Source organism: Equus przewalskii, chromosome 4, assembly GCF_037783145.1.
Source record: "Equus przewalskii isolate Varuska chromosome 4, EquPr2, whole genome shotgun sequence".
NCBI lineage: Eukaryota > Metazoa > Chordata > Mammalia > Perissodactyla > Equidae > Equus > Equus przewalskii.
This window is the reverse complement of record NC_091834.1, coordinates 19,719,940-19,742,733: the sequence shown is the minus strand read 5'-3', so window position 1 is coordinate 19,742,733 and position 22,794 is coordinate 19,719,940. Positions and strand designations below refer to the sequence as shown.

General features: G+C 38.4%; 1 protein-coding gene across 6 annotated transcripts in view; it reads right to left on the bottom strand.

Moving 5' to 3' along the window:
• VWC2 (von Willebrand factor C domain containing 2) overlaps positions 1-22,794 on the bottom strand; it is a 119,911-nt gene that overhangs the window by 16,688 nt on the left and 80,429 nt on the right. The window contains exon 4 of one of the 6 annotated variants that reach the window (XR_011538996.1): positions 12,350-12,518. The exons of the other annotated variants lie outside the window; for them this stretch is intronic. The gene's annotated coding sequence lies outside the window, so the exon portion shown is untranslated. The remainder of the gene's footprint in view (positions 1-12,349; positions 12,519-22,794) is intronic. 6 annotated transcript variants of the gene reach the window in all.

The following is a 22,794-nucleotide window of genomic DNA, read 5'->3' as shown; positions in this document are numbered from 1 at the left end:
GGGGAAGTCAGTTGTAATTCTTATCTTTGCTCCTCTATAGGTAAGATGTTTTTTACCTCTGGCTTCTTCAAAGATTCTTTATCTTTGATTTTCTGAAGTTTGAATATGGTATGCCTAGGTGTAAGGGTTTTGGGGGAAGTTATTCTGCTTGGTATTCTCTGAGTTTCCTGGATCTGTAATTTGTTGTATGATATTAATTTGGGGAAATTCTCAGTCATTATTGCTTCAAATATTGCTTCTGTTCCTTTTTATGTTTCTTCTCCTTCTGATATTCCCATTATGCATATATTACACCTTTTGCAGTTCCACACTTCTTAAATATTCTGCTAAGGAACCCATCAAAGGCATTCTTCATTTCTGTTACAGTGTTTTTGATCTCTAGCATTTCTTTTTGATTCTTTCTTAGAATTTCCATCATATTACTTATATTACCCATCTGTTCTTGCATATTGTCTGATTTTGCCAATAAGCCCTTAGCATATTAATCATAGTTTGATAATTCCAACATGCCATACCTAACTCTGGTTCTGATACTTGCTCTATCTTTTCAAATTATTTTTTTCCTTTTAGTATGCCTTGTAATATATATTTTTATAGTTAGACATAATGTACTGGGTAAAAGGAACTGCTGTAAATAGAACTTTAGTAATCTGATGGTAAGGTGCAGGGAGAAGGGAAGCATTCTGTTGTCCTGTGATTAAGTCTGATTCTTTTCGTGAACCTTTGCCTCTGGACTGTGAACTTCACAAGTGCTCCTTAGATCCCCCAAACTTTGGTGTACAGGATGGCTAGAGTAGGCTGGAATTGGGTATTTCTCTTTCTCCATGTCAAAGGCTAGACAAGGTGGAATTGGGTATTTCCCTCCACCAGGTTAGTTGTGCTCTGATAAAACCCAAGCAGGCTAGACTCTGGCTAAACAGTTTTTCCTGAGTGCAGACTTTCTTAAAAAAAAAATAAAATGCACAGCCAGCCCTGATGGCCTAGTGGTTAAAGTTTGGTGTGCTCCATTTAGGCAGCCCTGGTTCAGTTCCTGGCATGGAACCACACCACTAGTCTGTCAGTCGCCATGCAGTGGCAGTGGCTTACATTGAAGAACTAGAAGGACTTACAACTGAAAAATATACAACTATGTACTGTGGCTTTGGGGAGAAAAAAAATTGAGAGAGAGGAAGATTAGCAACAGCTGTTAGCACGAAACTTTCCCTGCAAAAAAAAAAAAAAAAAGAAAAAAGAAAAAAAAGGATAAAATGCTCTGACATATTTCAGAATGGATACTTTCCCTCTCCCCTTGCTGGAAGATGTGAAAACTCACAAAATTCTGGAGACTTTCCACAACTGGGTCCCCTTGGATTCTTTGACTTATCCACACTGAGCCCTCAGCAATTCATCAATTACAAGTTAGCTTTTTGTCAATTACACTTTTGGTTTTCTTACTCCAGCACTGGTTCCCACAGAGGTTTCTGCTCCAGTAAGTTGTGATTCTCTTTATCTGCCAGTCTGTCTCTCCAATTTGGAGGGAGCAGTTTGCCCTGTGACCTTAATTCTCTGACGGCTCTTAAAAGTTATTGATTTTTCAGTTTGTTGAGCTCTATTTGTTTTTAGGATGGAGAGGCAACTGGAAACCCTATTGATTAATTTTTGAAGACTAAGCCAACTTTGCATACCTGGAATGAATCCCACTTGGTCACAGTATAAAATCATTTTTTATATATTGATGTATTTTATTTGTTAATATTTTGGTAATAAGTCTTGTTTCTATATTTATGCAGGATATTGGTTTGTACTTTTTTTTTACATTGTTTTGTCTGGTTTTGGTATCAGGATAATACTCTCTTTATAGAATGTGTTGGGAATGGCTCCCTCCTCTTTTATAGTTGGAAGACATTGTGTAGAAGTGGTATTAATTCTTTTTTTAAATTTTTGATGTTATTTTCCAATGAAACCATCAGGGCCTGAAGTTTTGAGAATAATCTTAAAATTATGATTTCAATTTCATTAATAGTTTTCATACAAATTATCTATGTCATATTGGGTGAGTTGGAGTAGCTTGTATTTTTCAAGGAGTTGGTTCATATTTTCTAAGTTGTTAAATTTATGTGTGTAGAGTTGTTGATAGTATTGCTTTATTATCCTTTTAATTTCTGTTGAGTCTGTAGAGATATCTCCTGTTTTATTCATGATATTAATAATTTACATCTGTATTTTTTTTCCTTTATCTTGCTAGAGCTTTATCAATTTTATCTTTTCAAGGAATCAGTTTTTTGTTTCATTGATTTTCACTACTTTCTGTTTTTGATTTTATTGATTTTTGTTCTCATCTTTATTATTTACTTTTGTCTACGGCTTGGTTTACTTTTCTTTTTCTAGTTTCTTGAGGGGGTGACTTATTCTAACATAAGCATTTCGTTCCATAAATTTCCCTTTCAGTACTGCTTTAGCTGTTGTCTTACAAGTTCTGATGTGCTGTACTTTCATTTTCATGAAACACTTTAATTTTACAAACTTGTAACCCAAGAACTTCTAAGAATCTTGGGAAAAAATATCACTCACGATAACTTGGTAAACTAACATATAAATTATTAAAGAGAATCCTGATGTACAAAAACTGATTCTGTCCACTGTAATCATTTAGTGGCAAATAAACCCGCATATGTTCAACTTCATTGGTCAGTAGGGGACTAGAGAGAAACAGTTTTAATCTTTATTAATTAATCTAATTATAATATTTAACTTTCATATTTATATGGTACAAGAAATATGAAGCATGCAGAACAATTTTATAAATATAGAAAAGGAGATTTAGAGAGAATAAGTTTTAGTCCAAGTCACATGGCTCTTAATCAATTGCTGATCCATTACATTATGTTGATCTGGCCTGGGTGTTATTAGAGGACCCGCTGGCTGAAAATGGCTAATTTCAAAATGAACACAGCATATAATGCTTTTCTCGCCTCAGGGACAGTTGTTCAAGTAGACAGTTTATAGGCACTGCTAAACTGAACTCTTCTCTGCTAATCTGACTTCAGGGCAGAGAGTTTGCAATTGTGAAGGCTGTTGTTTATACCGTGTGCACCCCATGAATATGTGTCCCCCCTCACTGTAGCTGATGCACAGTATCGGAATAGCTTCTATCAGGCCTAGCACAGCGAAGGAGCCTTGCTCATGGAGTGACGTCAGTGGGAAGGAGCGGGTCTCACCCCTTTCTGATCCTCCGTGTTGGATCTCCTGGAATGCAGAGCCGGTGTCAAGTCCCCATTTCTGCCCTCATCACCAGCACAATCTAGCCTGTGATTAGTGTGTTTACTTAGTAGCCACTGAACTGACAATAAATTAGGCTGAGGCTCACAAATTCCAAATCAAGACTGAACCTGCTGGGCATCTGTAAGTAAGCATCCCTCCTGGCTGCTCCTGCGTCTCCAGAACTGCTTTTCACAGTGACAGTCCTCAGGGCCCACGGATACTCTGCGCTGACTGGGAGCCCTGGGGCCGCGAGCCGCGACTCCATTGCAGTTCACCCCAGGGGCCAGTACTGCATGAAGCACAGAGCTGGAGCTCAGGGTATGCACGACTCAGTTACATTTTTAGAAGTAAATAATAAACTAACATAACTAAAATAAAACTAATACAGCTATGCCGATGGGTAAGTTGCCAATTTGCTTTAGATTTTTACAAGGAATGGTAAACCACAAGAAGACACGGTGTTAACGAAGAAAGACCTAAATAGGTGCCTGGGGGCTTACCTTCTTTTCTTCCAGCAATGACCAAACACTGAGGAACAGCCCAGCACACCAGAATGGCAGGGCAGTGGAGCAGAAACCCATGACATCTAACAGCCCAGTGGGACCCAGCATTTGCTCAAAGCAGCACATTTTATTTTAGGCACTAGACAATTGTCATTCTTTCCTTTGGAACCATACAATTAGAGTAACAATAATTCCCAAGAATACCAAACTTTACATCAGTTCCCTGTCTTGAAACAGCTGCTTTTTCTCTACCCCATTGTAAATCACGTTCCCTACCCCCCAGCCTGACTCCTGAATATGAAGTCTCCCCAGTGTTTCCATACAGGGGGAGCAACATCTACTGCCTTTCCATTTCCCATTCCTATACCCAGCATATGCCAGATTCCCAGGGCATTGGTCTCAAAAGATAGATAAAACTGTTTTCCTAACATGCATTTTCATATCACTGCCAAGTAGAATGAAACAACTAAGTACATATTCATGTGTTTGTGCGTGTGTATGTGTTCATGGGTACGCATGTGCCTTTCTGGTAAGGATCTAGTACAAAATCATTTTTTAACCAGAGCGGTAAGAAGAACAATAAAATGAAAAATGACACTAACAGGCATGAAAATGAAGTAGATTTGCTCTCCGTAAAAGAAATAATCTTCTTCAAAAGAGAACTATCCTGACAAATTACCATCCTGTCTTTCTCAGTGGCTCCGAGGGAGTGCTGTGTGGGAACACGAGGTTTCATGTAGTTTACGCCTCCTTTCTGCTTCTTGGGAGCATGTCCTTATTCCAGCTTCCTGACCATTCCTGAGTCAACTTATTCCTATCCTTTCAGGTTGATATAATTTATCATAAACCACTCAGTCTCAACCAAAATTCAAGAAATAAAATAGATCATCATTTTTAAGTGCGGAAGTATTCACACACTTAATCTTAAGCTCTCAAAAAACGTCTTAGAGAATAATAAGGCCCGCTAAAGGAATAAGGAATGAGAGAAGTATTTTCCAAAGTTATGAAATATGGTAAAAGGTTTACTGTTTAAAAAAAATCCCCACTGTCAAATAAATTGGGGGCAGGCTTCATTAAACAACATAAATGGGGTTTCTTTACTGAAGATCTTTTCAGAGCCCTCTCTACTGTAATATGTACTGAGGACCTCAGAGAGAGTGCTAATGTGTACAGCATATTCTAAATGCACTTGACCATGGAGGCCTGTATTCACAGTTATTAATATCTTGATGGACGTTTATATTCCGCAAAGCAGTGTTTGGAAAATGAAGCAATAAAATTTGAGTAAAAAGTGTGGCCGACCCTTTTGCAGTGTATGCAGAGCCCAGAAGCGGCCGCTGGGGGGCAGCACAGGCTAATTTACCAGGCACGTAAATGGGTCCCTCAGCCCATCCCAGAGCGCACGCCCCCCAAAACGTTCCTGAACAAAAAGTACACTGCTCCCCTTGCCATTGTGGAGTTAAATTTTTACTGACCTTGATTACAGAATTATAAACTATATTAATAATTGGTAATAATCCATTAAAAACAGGAGAGAAAAATAGTGGACTTGTGTACAAGAAGTGTGTTAAAAGTTCTATCAAAAGCAATAAATAAGGAGTGGTTTGAGAATGTTCTGTTGCTGTGACCACAAGAATATAATATTCTAAAGCCTGGAGGCTAGACAGGCAGAGAAAACTATGCATGCTTAATGTATGTGCCAAAAGAGGGAGAGAGAGAAACTGTACCAGTGATAAAGCAAATCAGGTAAAATGATTGTAATAAGTAAATCTGGGTAAAAATAATAATAAACTATACATGCCTGTGAAAGAAAAAATTGCCCCCAACAAAGAAAACAGCAAGTAATGATTACTTGTTAAATATCAATAAAGGTAGAATGTTTCCTAATACGCCAGCTTGACCCTTATCTGGTAACCTTGGGAATGTACTTTTCTGCTAACATTTTCATGTAAACTTTTTATTGTTTACTTTTATTGCTCCCCTCCCCCCCATTCAGTTGTACACCTTGATGAATTTTCACTGAGTCAACACATGCATGAAACTGCCACACAAATCAAGGATCAGAACAGTCCTGGGACCTGAGAAGCCCCTGTCCACAGCTCCAACTCCTAATGGAATAGAATAGGGTTGCCTACATCTGCACTTCATAGAAACAGAATCATAATGTATATACCCTTTTGTAGCTGGCGGCTTTTCATCAATATTACGTTCACATGATCCATCTATGTCGTTGCATGCAGTTGTATTTATTTCATTCTCACTGTTGTATGGTGCTCCACTTTATGAATGTATCACAATTAATTTATCCTTTCTATTATTGCTACGTATTTGACTTACTTCTAAATATCTATCAATAATAGAAAGCTATAGTGGTAGCTATTAAGAAAAAAAAGCTACTATAAACATTCTTAGACATGTTTTTGGTATATGTTCATATCTCAGAAATGGGATAGCTGGGTCATAGGGCACATGAACTTTCAGGTGCAGTAGAAACCATTAAATGTTTTCCCAAAGTGGATGCCCCCATTTAGTATGTGGTAATTCCAGTTCATCCAGATCCTTGACAATATTTGGTATTTTTAGTCTTTATTATATTTTATCAATTCTGGTGGATGTGTAATAGTATCAGATTCTGGTGTTATTTTGCATTTCCCTGATCACTGATGATTTCGATATTCTCTTTCAAAATGTGCTGTTCAAGATTTTTGTCATTATTTTCTATTGGGTTGTCAAGACTTTATTTTAAGAAATCTTCATATACTTTGGATGGGTCCTTTGTTTCATATATGACTGCAAATAAAATTTCCAATCATAACTGTGGAATTGTTATCTCTTCTTTTAGTTCTCTCAAATTTGACTTTACCTACTTTAAGGCTATGCCATTGGTACATATATATTTAGGATAGGGATGTCTTCCTGTTATATCGATCCTCGTATCATCTCTCTCTAGTGATGCTTCTTGCCTTAAAATCTACACTATGTGATATTAATGTAGTACCAACTGCTTTCTATTAGTTAGCTTACATGGTTCATCTCTATCTTTTTACATTCAACATTTTTTATCCTATAGTCAAAGTGTCTCTTAAAAGCAGGATATAGTTAGAATTTATGAAACTCTGTGTGAAAAACTTTATCTTTTAATCATAATATTTACTTAATTTTTATTTGATATAATGATGAATACATTTGAGCTTAAATCCACGGCCTTAGATTTACTTTCTACGTCTCCAATTTGTTTTTATTCCCTTTTCTCCCTCTGTTGTCTTCTGGTGGATAAATCAAGCACTTTGTATAATTTATTTTTATCCCCTCTACTAGCTTTTTTAAAAGTTTTTATCACTTGAAGTAATCCTTTCAGTTATTTTTGTAGTGCAGGTCTGCTGGCAACAAACACTTTCAGTTTCCTCTTTTGTTTATTTTGTTTTCAGGAGGACTGAAAATATTTTTGGATAGCCTTCATTTTTGAAGGATAACTTGGCAAATTGCAGAAGTCTAGGTGGCAATTCTTTTCTTTTAGTATCTGAAGTTTTTACTCCGTTTCCCTGCCTCCACCATTTTTGTTGAGTGGTCAGCTGTCAACAGCATTTTGTCCCCTTAAAGATAATACGTCCCTTTTTTCTGTTTGCTTTTAAAATTTTTATCCTTGTTGTGTTTGGTTTTCAGCAATTTTACTATGATTTGTCTTGGTGTAGATTTTTTTGGATTTACTCTGCTTTCAGATTCATAAAGTTTCTTAGACTTGTAACTTGATAGCTTTTGTTGGTCTTTCTTGACCTGTTTTTCTTCAGATTTCTTTCCATCTCACCCTTTCTCTACTTCTGCTAGAACTCAAATTATTTATGCATCAGACCTTTTGTCTTCCTATAAATCAGGTTTCTTTTCTTTTCCATTTTCCTTGCTTTCTCTACTCCATCTAGATACTTTCCAACAATGTGTCTTCTACATCATTAATGCTCCCTTCTCCTCTGCCTCATCTTTTTAGTAAGCCCTTTTACTGAATTATTAATTTGCGATTGCATTTTTCAATTTTGAAACTTTTTCAATATAGTCCAGTTCTCAGTGAAATTCTCTAACTTTTATACTGTTTTCTTCAGCATGTTAATCAGAGTTATTTTAAAAACCTCACGTGGGGGCTGGCCCGGTGGCATAGTGGTTAAGTTTTCGCACTTCGCTTCAGCAGCCCAGGGTTCACAGGTTCGAATCCAGGCACAGACCTCCATACTGCTCATCAAACCATGCTGTGGTGGTGTCCCATACACAAAACAGAGGCAGATTGGCACAGGTTAGCTCAGGGCCAATCTTCCTCACAAAAAACGCTCACAAACCGTCATGTGGTATCTGCCATATCTTGATACCCTGTGAGTCTATTTCTTATTTCCTATTTTACGTTTCTCTTGGTTTGGGGTCATTTAGCCTTATTTCCCCAGCTCTGAATAGATGTGAAGCTTTGCTAGGGACGGTCTTTTGCAGTCTCCCTCACTCCTAGAGTGCAGCCCTTTGCAGGACTTCGTTGAAAGCTTATGATGTTTGCAGGGGCTCCTCCGCCTCGGATCCCCTCAAGGCCATCTCCCTCCTTGGCTCTGCAATCCAGGCAAGATCTCTGCTCGAGTTCTAGGCACCCAGCTGCTGCCTTCTGCTTGGATGCTTCCTGTCTTGCCTTGGGCATGTGTGGATTGAGAGTCTGATAATGCCTCGAATTCCATGAAGAATTTTGGCCTCCCTTCTTTGTGGTTCCCTCTTCTTCTCAAATGCAGCTTTCCTCCCAGTTCCCAGCTGCCCTGGCAGCCCTGACACCAACTTCCCTCTCCCAGCTCAGCTAGAAGGCTGCCAGCCCTGGGCCCCAGCTTTCAGTGTGACATCCATTCCTGCGCTAGGAACAGGCAAGTGTCCAAGGAAACAATGGGAGGTGAACACGAGGCTGGACTCAGTGAGCCTGCCTGTCCTCTGAGGGCTAGGCCTTCAAGTACTTGCTCTCTGGCGTCTTCTAACCATTTTTTTTTAAATGTGTATATATTCTATCTAACCAATGGAAGAGTTTTTCTTATATGCTCTATTTTATAATGGCTAAGAGTCGAATATGGAATCATAATTTTGTTGTCAAACTGTATTTGACTAAATATATTCTCAAAGGAGAAAGGACTAGATCACAAGTAGCCCTGTAAGATGGGATGTCACCTGTAGAAACTGGTAAGACGGTATCATTGTACAGGCCCGCAGGGATGTTAACCCAGATAGAGGGATTTATTGGCTGTAAAGAGTCAAACAGCATGTTTTATAATTTCGCAACCTCATTTATGCATTCCTTTCCCAACTGACCATACACATCCTGTTTTTGAACCAGCTCTTTTGTCTTCCTGCTGCTGTATCATTAGCAAATTAAATACAGTTTTGCATGTGTTCTCTATCCACTTATGTAAAAATATAATTTATATGAGGATACAATTTCAAAGTTTGTAGCAAATACACCTGACCTGCAATTATTAGGATAATAACCACCTTTTACTTATGCAGTTCTTTATTGCTAACAACTCAGAGTTCCGCTTTATCTTTGTTCATCCTCCCTTTGTTCCTACATGAGGATCATGGGTGTAAACTTCAGGGTGGGAAAATTCAGGCTTAGAATGTGCACTACAAAATATCAGAACTTGGAGATCTTTTGTTCCAACTCCCTCAACATACAGATGGGAAAAGTGAAACCTAGGAATATCAAGAGAGTAGAACTGAGAAGAGATATTCGACTTTCTTTTGCAAAAATGTATATTTGTCTCACAAACTTTCTCAATACCATCTACCATGCCAGATGGCCTCCCTATTTCAAAATTGCAAGTGTGAATGATGACACATAGGGGTATCTATTTGCTATCACAAAAGGCCAATGAAGGCTTCTTGAGTTCAAATGGAATATTTAAAAAACATGTTAATCAAGTTTGTTACTTATTTCCAATGTGCACTTTTTCTACCAGTAAAGCTTTAGTGGTGACTGTTGAAAGCCAAATGTGAGAGCCTTGAGGAGCTCCTGGGGCAACCTGCCCACTCTTGGGGGAGCAAGAAGGGTCTGTAGGGATGTCCCTTGTGTGTCCCCAGAATTCTGTCCAGGCTACAATCCTGCAGCCACCTTCTTGTTGCCTCATCTTTGACGGCTCTGGGTCATAGCTCCTGGGACTTTCTCCTTCATGTGACCATTTTAATGCCTGGGCTTCCAGGTTTTGCCATCATCTTCTGCCATCTCAAGCAGTACTTCCTCTGTTCCCCATACACAGGGTACAAACATTTATGGTATGGGGGAAAACACCGGCATAGTTACAAGTCTGTTTAAATGATGATATCCTCTTACTATTTTATCTAATACTACAGCATGTGATCAAGTTTAACCTTCAAAACAGAAGCCTAAGTAGCATCTGAAAAACTCCTGAAAAAGTGGCAACTCTAGGAAATGGTCCTTTGCCAAATTCCATTACTATATCTAACAAGTCACCAGGAGCAAACATGACATCAGCAATAATGATGACGTGAATGTGGTGTAACTCAGATACAAGGGAACGACCTGCTGTGATGCACCCAGAAGAAACAAAAGATAAACGTGCCGTCAATGTCTGGTCTCACTGGCAATTCCATATTCAGACAACAATGCACAGCGTCCAGACTGTCCACATGTCCCAAAGGGCCCCTTCACGGCCACATGAGTTCTCCCAGCTTGAGTCATCTGGGCACTGGGGATGCGCTTCTCCCCTCCTGCCCCCAGGGGTCAGGGATGTGCTGGGACACAGGCTCCTGAGGCTTCAGCAAGGCCTCTGAGGTCCCAGCTTTTGTATCACCTCCTTCCTTTTGAAGAACACCATCATATTGAGCTCATACAAAGGCTGAGTGGATTTCATTCAACCTGACTGATAGGCTTTGAGATAAATAATGATGTTAACGAATTAGGGGGGATAAAAACCCTGTATTCCTAATAGAATAAAACGTCTTGCAATCACAGTTTTATGGCCTTGTACCCCACCTAGATTGATATCTGAACGAGAAGTAAATTTAGGAAGTTCAGTGAGCAACTAAACCACAGCTACAGGGCCAGCAAACTAGATAAACACTATATTCTTATGTACAAATAAGGAAAAGCAAAACAAGGATGCCTCTATGTTATCTAAAACAGAATTGCACCTAAGGAGGAAAAAAAAGGAAATCTAGCGGTATCCTGGTAAGTGCTTAACAACTGGCTCTCAGAAAAGAGGAAAAAAAAAAGGAAAAGACCCAAGAAATAAGGTTGCCATTTAACACTTCACCACATCCAACCTGAAGCAGCCAATGTGTGACTCGCGGCAGAGCCGCAAACTTGGAGAAACCCATATATTCCAGCAAGAGAGAAAAGTATATAAAACGTGCCAGTAACAGGGAAGTGTTATTCGATAATCCTAATGAATACAGTTTTATGGAAAAATAAAGCCTATGACACACACCGAAAAGAAAATTATGAGAGTATTAAATATAAAAGGAACATACTTCATAGCGCTCATAAAATTGACTAGAAGTGAAGGAAGAAGATGCTGCAGGCATCAAGAGGTGTCCAGTCTTACGGTCTTAGCCAGGAAGGGGGACACACCCGAAGGTGCTGGGAAAAAGGCTGCTGTCAACACCTAACACACTATGTGCAAGCTCAGAACGCTCCTGAAATTAACAAGGCCAAACATCACTAGAAACCTAAATAAAAGACTTTAAAAAACATATTGAAAAGGTAAAAGCACAAAAAACAACCAGATCAAAAGCAAAGTAAAACACCAGAGAACTAAAAAAGGGCACCTCAAATAGAAAGTAGGATAGGAGAAGTCTTACCAGGTCCAACAATTGTAAGATATGTATTTTCTTATCAACTAAAAGCCAAAGGTTTTTGATTAAAAGCAAAAAAAGCACCAAAATGTGTCTAGAAAGGAACGTAAATACAAATAAAAACTCAGAAAATCTAAATAGAAAGATTAACTTTAAATGATGCATCTTTTTTCTAAGAAAACAATTGATCACATTATATACAGATATGAACATGGATGTTTTATCATGAAAAATGAGATTAAAAATATAGTGAAGAAATAACATTTGAAACTTCACACATATCAAAGAGCATACCAATGAAATACTTGAAGAAAAATCCATTTGAAATCAAAAAGTACAGTCACCTTAGTTTTAATTACCTCTGTTACATAAGGCATATCAGATGATGGTTTGTGGCTATAGGAAACGTCACTCACGTTGTAGAGGTCAGGCCAATATGGTGAGTTTTGCACCTTCAAATAGGAATATTCTTTATGTCTGAATATTCAAGGTCTTTTACTAAAAATGACTCAAACCACACAGATGATTTCAATGAAACAGAATGGAAACCCAATTTGCCAGGGTCCCCTCATTTCCCTCAGTCTGCACTGCAGTGTCCTGGACTCACTCTGTCTGCATTCACCCAGCCTGGTGGCTTCAGACACCACCAGCTCCCACATGGATGCCTCCCACCCCAACCTCTTCCCAACCTCTGGACTCTCACATTCGCTGCTCACCTGACCTTTCCACTCAGATGGTCAAGAAACATTTCAAATTCATGTTAAAAAACTTAACTCTGGGGGGCCGACCTGGTGGTTCAGCGGTTAAGTGCACACGTTTCACTTCTTATCGGCTCGGGGTTGCCAGTTCGGATCCCGGGTGCGGACATGGCACCACTTGTCAAGCCATGCTGTGACAGGCGTCCCACATATAAAGTAGAGGAAGATCGGCACGGATGTTAGCTCAGGGCCAGGCTTCCTTAGCAAAAAGAGAAGGACTGGCAGTAGTTAGCTCAGGACTAATCTTCCTTGGAAAAAAAAAAAAAAATTTAACTCCGACCTTCCCCAAACCTCCTTATTCTACAAATCTACCCATTGCAGGAAGCCTCCGATCGCACAGGCCAGAACTGGGAGGCATCTGTGACTCCTCCCTTTCCTATATGCCATGTCCAAGGACCAGCACATCCCACTCAGTTTACCCTGGAACATGTGTGGCATCCACCCGCTTCTCACCACCTCCACTGCCACCTCCCTGGTCCAAGCCCCCAGCACCTCTTGGCTCTCCTTGGATCATCCCAAAGCCTGTGACTGGCCCCCAGCTCCTGTCCTTGCAGAACTTCCTTCTGTGGGCCGGCAGAGGGATGGAGCCAGCACTTTAGCCAGACCATCCCTGCTCCTCTAGGGCCTCACCTCTGACTTTAGACATCACCATCTGGCACATCCACATGCCTTCTTATTTGTCCCCCAGGAGAGAGTAGACTGTAGGAGTTTCGGCAGGAATTTCTGCATGCCTTTTTCACGCTGTATCCCATATACAGACCTGTGCCTGGCCCATGGCAGCAGCACAATATTTAGGAATGAATATTTTTCCTTCATTTTAACTGCTTATTGCTCTTATGTAAAATTTTTTGTATAGTTTATTTTTCTTTTAAAGATTGGCAGCTGAGCTAACAACTGTTGCCAATCTTTTTTCTTTCTTTCTTCTTTTTCTCCCCAACCCCCCCCCCCCCCCCCGGAATATAGTTGTATATATTTTAGTTGTGGGTCCTTCCAGTTGTAGTACGTGGTACACCGCCTCAACGTGGCCTGATGAGCGGTGCCATGTCCACGCCCAGGATCCAAACTGGCGAAACCCTGGGCCGCTCCAGCAGAGTGCGCAAACTTAACCACTTGGCCACGGGGCTGGCCCCATGTACAGTTTATTTTGTATGAAAGAAGCAACTGAACTCTACTATTAACATGTTAGCTTCCTATTAATTTATTTTGTTAATTGAATAATTTAAAATTAGTGGAAAAATACCCATTTGGCACAAATATTGTAACTGCTATGTTGGTTTCACGTTTTACTGAACCAGGTAGAACTTTCAGGTAAAAGGAGAACAGGTATTATTTTCTTAAAAACGTATCTTGTGTTTCACTCAACTCAGCTTGAGTTGAAACAGACATTCTTTGTAGCATAAAGTTTTTAGGAAAAAATCCTAATTATTTATGGAGTTATTACCTTTTCAGAATGTAATTTGCTAATATTTAATTTATTGTCTTATACCTAAATCAATAAGTGGGATTTTCCTGTAGTCTTCTTTTCAGGGCTATTTTTTTTTAAGTTAGGTTGTGGTTTAGAATTATCTTAATTTTATGAAATTTATTGAGAAACCTTCTCTCCTTTCATGTGCTAATTTTAACTGGATACATATTATTTGGTTCTTGAAAGCCTGCAAAAAGTTACCCTGAAAATTTTTTTCAAACTAAATTATTTAACAATCATTTCAATTTATTATATGCTTTTAAGACCATTCTATTTTTCTACTTCTCCTTTTGAGACATTTTTAGTAAACCCAGAAATATTCCACTTCATTGAGATCTTGATGTTTTATTAATTAAACAATTATTTACTAAAAGTTACAATTGTACAAAATATTTTTCTGTAATTTTCAATTCAGCCCCACAACTATTATATCCTCTTTATTCTTCCTAATTTTATTAATTAATGCTTTTCATCTTTTTCTTCATTTGCTAGAAGTTATAATTTTATTGGTTTGATCAAATAATTAGTTTTCTATTTATCAATTCTCTATTTTTTCTATTTTCTAATTCATTTTTTTCTTATTTGCCTTATTAGCTACTAACTTCTATATTATTTTTGGACTTTTTGTTCGCTTTTCTCTACTTTGGAATCTTTAGTTAATGTATTTTTATCCTTGTTTAGAAGTGACAATATTTAAGGCAATGGATTCCTTCAAGAATATTTCACGTTCACAGCTGAATAGCTTTATGATTTCGTAGTGCAGAATCCAAGAAGTCTGACAGACCTCATTGTGTTCTGCTTTCTCTGTCCCTTTAGTTCAAACTCTATTCCTGGCTTCTGCTCAGACAGCTGGTTAAGTCTCTGAGTCACAACCGGGATCTCTCTAACAAATGGGTGCTCAGCCACACCCCTAGTGTTCTCGTCAAAGCAGGCTTTCTCATTTTTTGCAATATGAACATGCTGAGAATTTTCCAAATCTTCAAGTTCTGTTTCCTTTTTGCTTAACAATTCATGCTTCAGCTCATCTCTCTACTCTCAAATTTTACTGTAAGCAGTCAGAAGGACCCAACCTATACCTTCAATACTTTGCTTAGAAATTTCGTTTCATCACAAAAAGCTTCCACAAAACACTAGCACACTATTCAGCCAAGTTCTCTGACACTTTACAACAAGGATGGCCTTTCTTCCACTTTCTAATAACTTGTTCTTCATTTCCATCTCAGACCTTACCAGAATGGCTTTTCATGTCCATATTTCTACCAATATTCTATTCATGGCAATCTTAACTTCTTTTGCATGGACGTCAAAATTCTCCCAGCCACTACTCATCACCCAGTTCTAAAGCCACTTCTACATTTTGGGTATTCGTTACAGCAGCACCCCACTTCACATACCAAAATCTGTCTTAACTTGGGCTGCTATAACAAAATACACAGACGGGGTGTCTTAAACAACAGAAATTTATTTCCCACACTCAGGAGACCAGAAGTCCAAGATGGAAGTGCCAGTGGATTCAGTTTCTGGTGAGCACTCTCCTCCTGGCTTGCAGACAGCTGCCTTCTCACTGTGTCCTCACATGACAGAGAGAGCGAGTGAGCGAGCTCCTGTGTCTCTTCCTATAAGGGCGCTAATCCTGTTGGATCAGGGCTCCACCTTTATGACCTCATTTAACCTTAATTACTTCCTTACTCTAAATACAAACATACTAGGGGATTAGGGATTCAACATATGAATTTTAAGGGACAAACTGAGCCCATAGCATCTCCCAAACCCCAGGGGACTGCTCCTAATACTGTGGCTTCACTAGCCCCTTCCTCTGCCAGCCTGACTGGGGTTTTCATCTGCTTCTGATGCTCAGGGCTCTATAGTGATGTGCCATGCTCCTCTCTCCTGGGAACCAGCCCATAGCTTAACTGTTCAAACTTGTGTCCCAACCCCTCCACAAGATAAAAATGCTTTCCTCACCATCAAGCCTATGGGAGACTGCTCTCTACTGCTTTCTGGCTCTTAGATTGCAGAGGACAGATCTGAGGACAGCATGACTCATTTCTTTGCTGCACACTTTTTTTCTTCATTCTATAAATTCAAACATTCCCACCTATGTTTACATTTTAGACTCGTGATACTTGGTGAGCCATTTGATTATCAGACAAACTTTTCTTCAGTTAGGAACTTTTTCTGTTAATTTGTATTCAATCTGTTCACTCTGTTCTAGTGTCCCTTTAGAAAGTGCAACTTCGGGCCGGCCTGGTGGCACAGCGGTTAAGTTCGCACGTTCCTCTTCTAGGCGGCCCAGGGTTAACCGGTTTGGATCCCAGGTGTGGACGTGGCACCGCTTGGCAAAAGCCACACTGTGGTACGTGTCCCATGTACTATAAAATAGAGGAAGATGGGCATAGATGTTAGCTCAGGGCCAGTCTTCCTCAGCAAAAACAGGAGAATTGGTAGCAGTTAGCTCAGGGCTAATCTTCCTCAAAAAAAAAATTTTTTTCATTAAAACAAAAAGAAAGTGCAACTATAGGAAGGTGAGATCCCATGTTCTTCCGTACTTGCTGTCAACTTTTCTCTTTTCATTTTTACACTGTTTGTGATTTCCACAGCTCTAGAAGACAATGCATGAGCTAATCTCTTACTTCACCAATCTTATGTGTGCAGCTAATGTTTTTCACTGCAATTTTTAAACATTGGCAAATATGATTTTAACTTTCCTCATGGACTTTCCTAATCTCCTTTGTTATTTTAAATCAATTTCATAGATATATCATTCTTTTTGGTGTTTATTTTGAGAACACAAATCATATCCTTTCCAAGATTTTTTCCTACCTCTTTTACTAAATTTATTTCAAATGGAGGTCACTTTTACATTTAAGTTTCTTTCTTTGAATCAACAGTGCATCCTGGTAACCGGTGTCCATCAGCCTGGCCTGCTCTTCCATGGCAGAGCCTTGGTTTACCTGTCTGGCCTCTGCTCTGGGAGGGATCTCCCAGGACTAGGTTTCTGCTCATCAGGGTCGCTCACCTGACCTTCCTTTCTTCCCTTTCTCCTTCGAAGGTCAGAGGGCCCTCCTGGCCTCTCTCCTCATTTCCCCTCAAAGATGTTTTTTTTAGGAAATCTCTCACACGTCTAATCCTGTCTTGGCGTCTCTGTCTCAGAGGGCCCAGACTAGCACAAGGAAAGAGAGAAAATCTAGGTAACAAAGAGGCGAGGGACGGTGGGGGGTAGAAAAGAGACATAGGCCTTTCGGGGGCTGTCAGTGGACAGGACTGAGCCTTGGGTGCGTTGCTGCTTCAGAGAGGACAAGATGCAGGAAAATTCAGACAAGAAAAATATGTAGTGGGAGCTTAAAAATTTCCTTAATTCCCTTTTAGGAATTAAAGTAGAGAATCAAAGTTTTAAAACAATTTCTCCTTATACTTCTTGAATGGGACAATTCTGATAGTGTGGCTTTAAGAGAATTCCATATTAATCTCTTGAACTGAAATCTGGGGGTGGGGAAGATAAAAGCTTGCCACGAATGCAACACAATCTCCTCTCTCTCTCTTTCTCTTTCCTCCTCCTTCTTTCTACTCAGTTTACACAGTTGTGTCCAAACTTTATAATGGCAATCTAAATTATGCGATGGGTGTGGAAAAAGAACAGAAGAGAACACAAAAATGAAGACAGTGGATGGTTTATCGATATGAAAGACTAATGTTTTTCTCTGTGTTTCTAATTTGCTTTAACTGACATAACATATGTGCTAATGTTATAAGGTGGGGGGCGGGGGGGCTGGTCCCAGGCTTTGTAGAACAAAGAGAGATATCCAGAAATCTATCCTACTTCCATTTGCAAACTTTGGACAAATTCCCTGTAAGGAAAGGAGTGTCACCTCCATTAGTTTTGTTCTCTGTTAAATGAATAAAAGATTAATTATATCACCAGTTTATTGATTATATCAACAGTTTATTCTCAAGTTTTATGGCATGTGTAAATCTATTCTTAAATATTTATATATAATCATTTTCTGTTTTAAATAAGTTCTAAAACAGAAAGAAAATCTGTAAGCGACAGTTAAGCAAGCAGATGGCACTGGATGCTTATCTAGAAGCTATTTTCATTTTCTCTCAAGCATAGAGAATTATAGGAAAATATTTATTTTCAAGGCACATTTGAACAAAGAATGGAAAACTTTACTCAATTGGAGATTGAGTGTAACAAATAATAAAAATTGTTATTTTAGTATTTGTTCATCTTTTATAAATATATCTGTAAATTCAACTTCAGATATATATCTCTTTAATAGTACAAAAATAAACTACTAATTATTTCAATTAACGTTGTTATATAAAAATAATTTCAATCAATGTTTCAAAAAGAGAAATTTCCCTTCAAAAGCCTATTTATAGTTATGCTAATAGGAATCTAGCCAAACCAAAGGCATTTAGGAAAAATTAATATCCTAGAATAATATTGTGGGGGTACGTTTCATTGACACAACACGGCATGATAGATGGAAACAATAAGTATATCTCAAAGAAACTATGGCACATAGTTTATTTATTGATAAATAAATAAATTTAATTTATCATATAATTATATAATAATAATATTATATAATAATATTGATCATATAATCAAATGGAAAGTTGATAAATTAGAAAACTTATCAACATATTTTACATCAATACGTATAACAGAAAAAATATTATTTGAAGCCATTTGATAAAATTTAGCAGATTTTCTTAGTAAAACCTTGAAAAACCAGAAAAGTTCTTAAATAAAAGAAAAACTGTTTACTGAACTCTAATGAGAGTTATTCTCCTAAATAATAAGGCACTAAATTATTTCAGTTAAAATCAAGGACTTGAAAAGGATGGCATTATAGTTTTGTCTACACTGGAGGACTGTAGAAAACGAAAAGAGACAAAAGAATCAAATCGCTGCACAAACCTGGGTAACCAGTCCTGAGTCGGTCTGTCCTACCGCTGCTGAGACGAGATACTCAGAAAACCAAAGAACTTTCTGAGGTTTTAAAATAAGTTCATAGACAAGGAAATGAGAAAAGTACACACTGACAATGTCGATCACACTGAAAAATTCTGAGAATAATATTAACTAAGATACAAAGGACTTCCTTAAAAAACAACTACTGAAAGAAATGAAACAAGAACCAGATAATGACTTACTGAATACCAGGATGGGGACATTTTACATCACAAAAACTGTAGCCCAGGGCCTTCCAATTGGGACGGGGGCAGAGCTGCTTGTGAAAGCCATGCTTTGGGTTAGAACTCTGAATTGCTGCAGCCTAGAAGTCAGAGTAAAACAGAAGCAGACAGGTCCTCAAAGAGACCAAAGCTCTCCTTGACCAGCTTGACTGCAGTATATGCAATCTGGAATGTGCAAATGTAAACCCTCTCTGGGTAAGATAACATCATCTTTAGTCTCAAATTATTTCTACAAAATTTTGCCAGGAGAATATCCAGCAAATAATAATAATAAAAAAATGAATAAACACATAAGGAGACCAGATAAAAAGAATAAAAACTACAGAATAGAAACATAATTGCTCCAGATATTGGAATTATCTGACACAGAGTTTAAATTAAATCTACTCACTACATTCAATAATGTGTAGGGGTCTGGAATTGGCCACCCCAAGATATGTCTCTTTGGCATGATTATTTGTGGCTCCTTACTTTGCAGACAGGAAAGCAACTGAAGAGTAGAACTTGCTTACCCTTGTAAGAGACATTTACATTGTAAAGGAATTCTCCGTTTGTAAAGACATCTCCCTCTCTGTATCAGGAAGGGGAGATGACCTCCTCTCTAGAAACTCTTAATCAATACCAAAGGCAAGGACTTAAATCTGCATTTTATTGTGCTTGTCTGGTAACCTCCTGTAACTGACTTCCCTCCCCCTCCCAACGTTGGCATTTCTTTAAGGATTAAGCATCTTTCCGTAGGCTAGGAACGGAACTTATTGCTGCGCTCACCTGTGACCACTCAGCTCAAGACAATAGACTTGCCTCCTGCTACTCCCGCTGAGATAGCAGACCCACTAACTGCTGTGTCCATCAAGCGCTGTGCGGACAGGGCAATCTTGTGACTATTGTGGGAGGGACATTTCAATCACATGTGAAACACCCTGTTTGGGGGTATATAACCACTCTGTGCACCCCACTTCTTCAGTGCCCTTTCTTCCTTCAGGAAGGAAGGCCCTGGGCCATGGTTCCTCATAAAGCTTTGTTTAATTTTCTCTTGCTATTCTGTCTCATGTGAATTTAATTCATTCTCCAGCCAGACGAACCCACATTTTGGATAGAGGAAAAGTCTTCCTCCCCGACAAAGGTAAAAGGCAAAACTTGTAGATTTGGCAGAGAATTGGAAACTATAAAGAAAGAATCAAGTGGAAATTTTAAACTGAAAACACAATAATCAATATTAAGAAGGCAATGGGTAGAAAGAACAGAGTAGATACATCTGAAGATAGAGGGAATGAGCTGGAAGATAAGTCAGAAGAAAATATCCAGAATGAATCCCAGAGAGACAAAAGATAAGATGGAGAGGATGTAACAGACATAAGGATATACCGAGAAGATTAAACCCAGGAGTTGCCAGACTTTTTCCATAAAGGGCCAAAGAGTAAATATTTCAGGCTTTAGGGACTAAACAGTCTCTAGCAAACTCAATTCAGCCTTTGTAGCATCAAAGCAGCCATGCACAACACAGAAATGAGGAAGGATAGTGGTGTTCCAATAAAACTTTATTTACAGAAACAGGGAGATGGTTGGAGTCAGCCAGTGGGCCATAGTTGCCACGTCATGGTCTACCCTGTGTGAAATTAAAGTGCCAGCAGTCAAGGAGAAAGCAGTGCATGAGAAATTTTTTAAAAGACTACGAAAGAGAACTTCCAAAACTTATGAAAGACATTATGCCACAGATAAAAGAAGCCCTATAAAAACCAAAGAGAATAAATTTTAAAAATTAATAAACATCTTGGAATATTATTATAAGACTGCTGGAAAGGGGCTGGCCCAGTGCTGCAGCCATTAAGTGTGCATGTTGCACTGCTTGGCAAGCCATGCTGTGGCAGGCGTGTCATGTATAAAGTAGAGGAAGATGGGCATGGATGTTAGCTCAGAACCAGCCTTCCTCAGCAAAAAGAGGAGGATTGGCAGCAGAGGTTAGCTCAGGGCTAATCTTCTTCTTCTTAAAAAAAAAAAACTGCTGGAAAAACAAAGAAAGACAAAATCCTAACAGCAACCAGAGAAAAACAGAGCAAAAAGCAGCCTGTGGGTAAAGTTCAATACTGAGAGTCAAAGATCACAAAAAAATGACAAACTCGAAGTAGACACTGAGAAAATAAATCCTTTATAAGTTCTTTGAATAAATTATTTAAGAAGACTTTTTGAAATTCCACATATAAGTGAGATCGTGCAGCATGTGTGAAATTAAGACAGTTTCAAATGCACAAGTACTGAGGAAATTCATCATCACTGGGCCCTGACTGGTAATCTTCAGGCAGAAAGATTGTCTCAAAAGAAGCTCAGAGAGGCACAGCATTCAAAAGAGCAGCAAAGTCATAAACGAGTGAGTTGATATAAGTATTATCTGAAGAAAATGACAATACTAATGTATTGCTATACATAGAACAAAGCTGGAAGGATCACACTTCCTGATTTCAAATTGTATTACAAAGCTATAGTAATCAAAACAGTATGGTACTGGCATAAAGATTGACATACAGAACAAATGTAACTGATTAAAGAGCCTGAAATAAACCCACATATATACTGGTCAACTGATCTTCCCCACGGGTGCCAAGAATATAGAGCAGAGAAAAGAAAGTCTCTTCAATAAATGGTGTTGGGAAAACTGGATACCCACAAAGGGATGAAACTGGACCTCTATCTTACACCATAAACAAAAACCAACACAAAATGGATTACAGGCTCAAATGTAAGACCTGAAACCATAAAATCCTAGAAGATAAAACATAGGGAAAAAGCCCTTTGACAGCAGTCTTGGCAGGGATTTCTTGGATGACACCAAAAGCACAGGAAACAAAAGCAAAAGAAACAACTGGGACTAGAGCAAACTAAAAAGCTTTTGCACAACAAAGGAAACAATCAACAAAATGAAAAGGCACCCTACAGAATGCGAGAAAGTATGTCTAAATCATATATCTGATAAGGGGTTAATATCCAAAATATATAAAGAACTCATACAACTCAATATAAAAAAAATTAAAAAATTAAAAAATAACAGGTAATCCAATTTAAAAAGAAGACAAAGGACCTGAATAGACATTTTTCTAATGAAGGCATCCAAATGGCCAACAGGTACATGAAAAGAGGCTCAATATCACTTATCATCAGGGAAATGCAAATCAAAACCACAATGAGATGTTTCCTCACATCTGTTAGGATGGTCATTATAAAAAAAAAAAAGAAAAAGATAACCGTTGACAAAGATATGAAGAAAGGAGAGCCTTTGTATATTGTTGGTGAGAATGTAAATTGGGGAAGCCACTATGGAAAACAGTATGGAGTTTCCTCAAATAATTTAAAATAGAACTACCATATGATCAAGTAATCTCACTTCTGGGTATATACCCAAAGGAAATAAAATTACTGTCTCAAAGAGATATGTTCATTGCAGCATTCTTCACAATAGCCAAGACATGGAAACAACCTAAGTGTCCATCAATGGATGAATGGATAATGAAGATGTGGTTTATATATACAATGGCATATTTTTTAGCCTTAAATAGAAAGAAATCCTGCTATTTTTTACAACATGGAAGCAACTGGAGGATATTGTGCTAAGTGAAATATGCCAGACAGAGAAAGACAAATAATGCGTGAGATACACATTAAAACCTTAAATATGTACTTTTTTTTTTTTTTTTGCTGAGGAAGATTCACCCTGAGCTAAAATCTGTTGCCAATCTTCCTCTTTTTGCTTGAGGAAGATGTGCCCTGAGCTAACATCTATGCCAATCTCCCTCTATTTTGTATGTGGGTC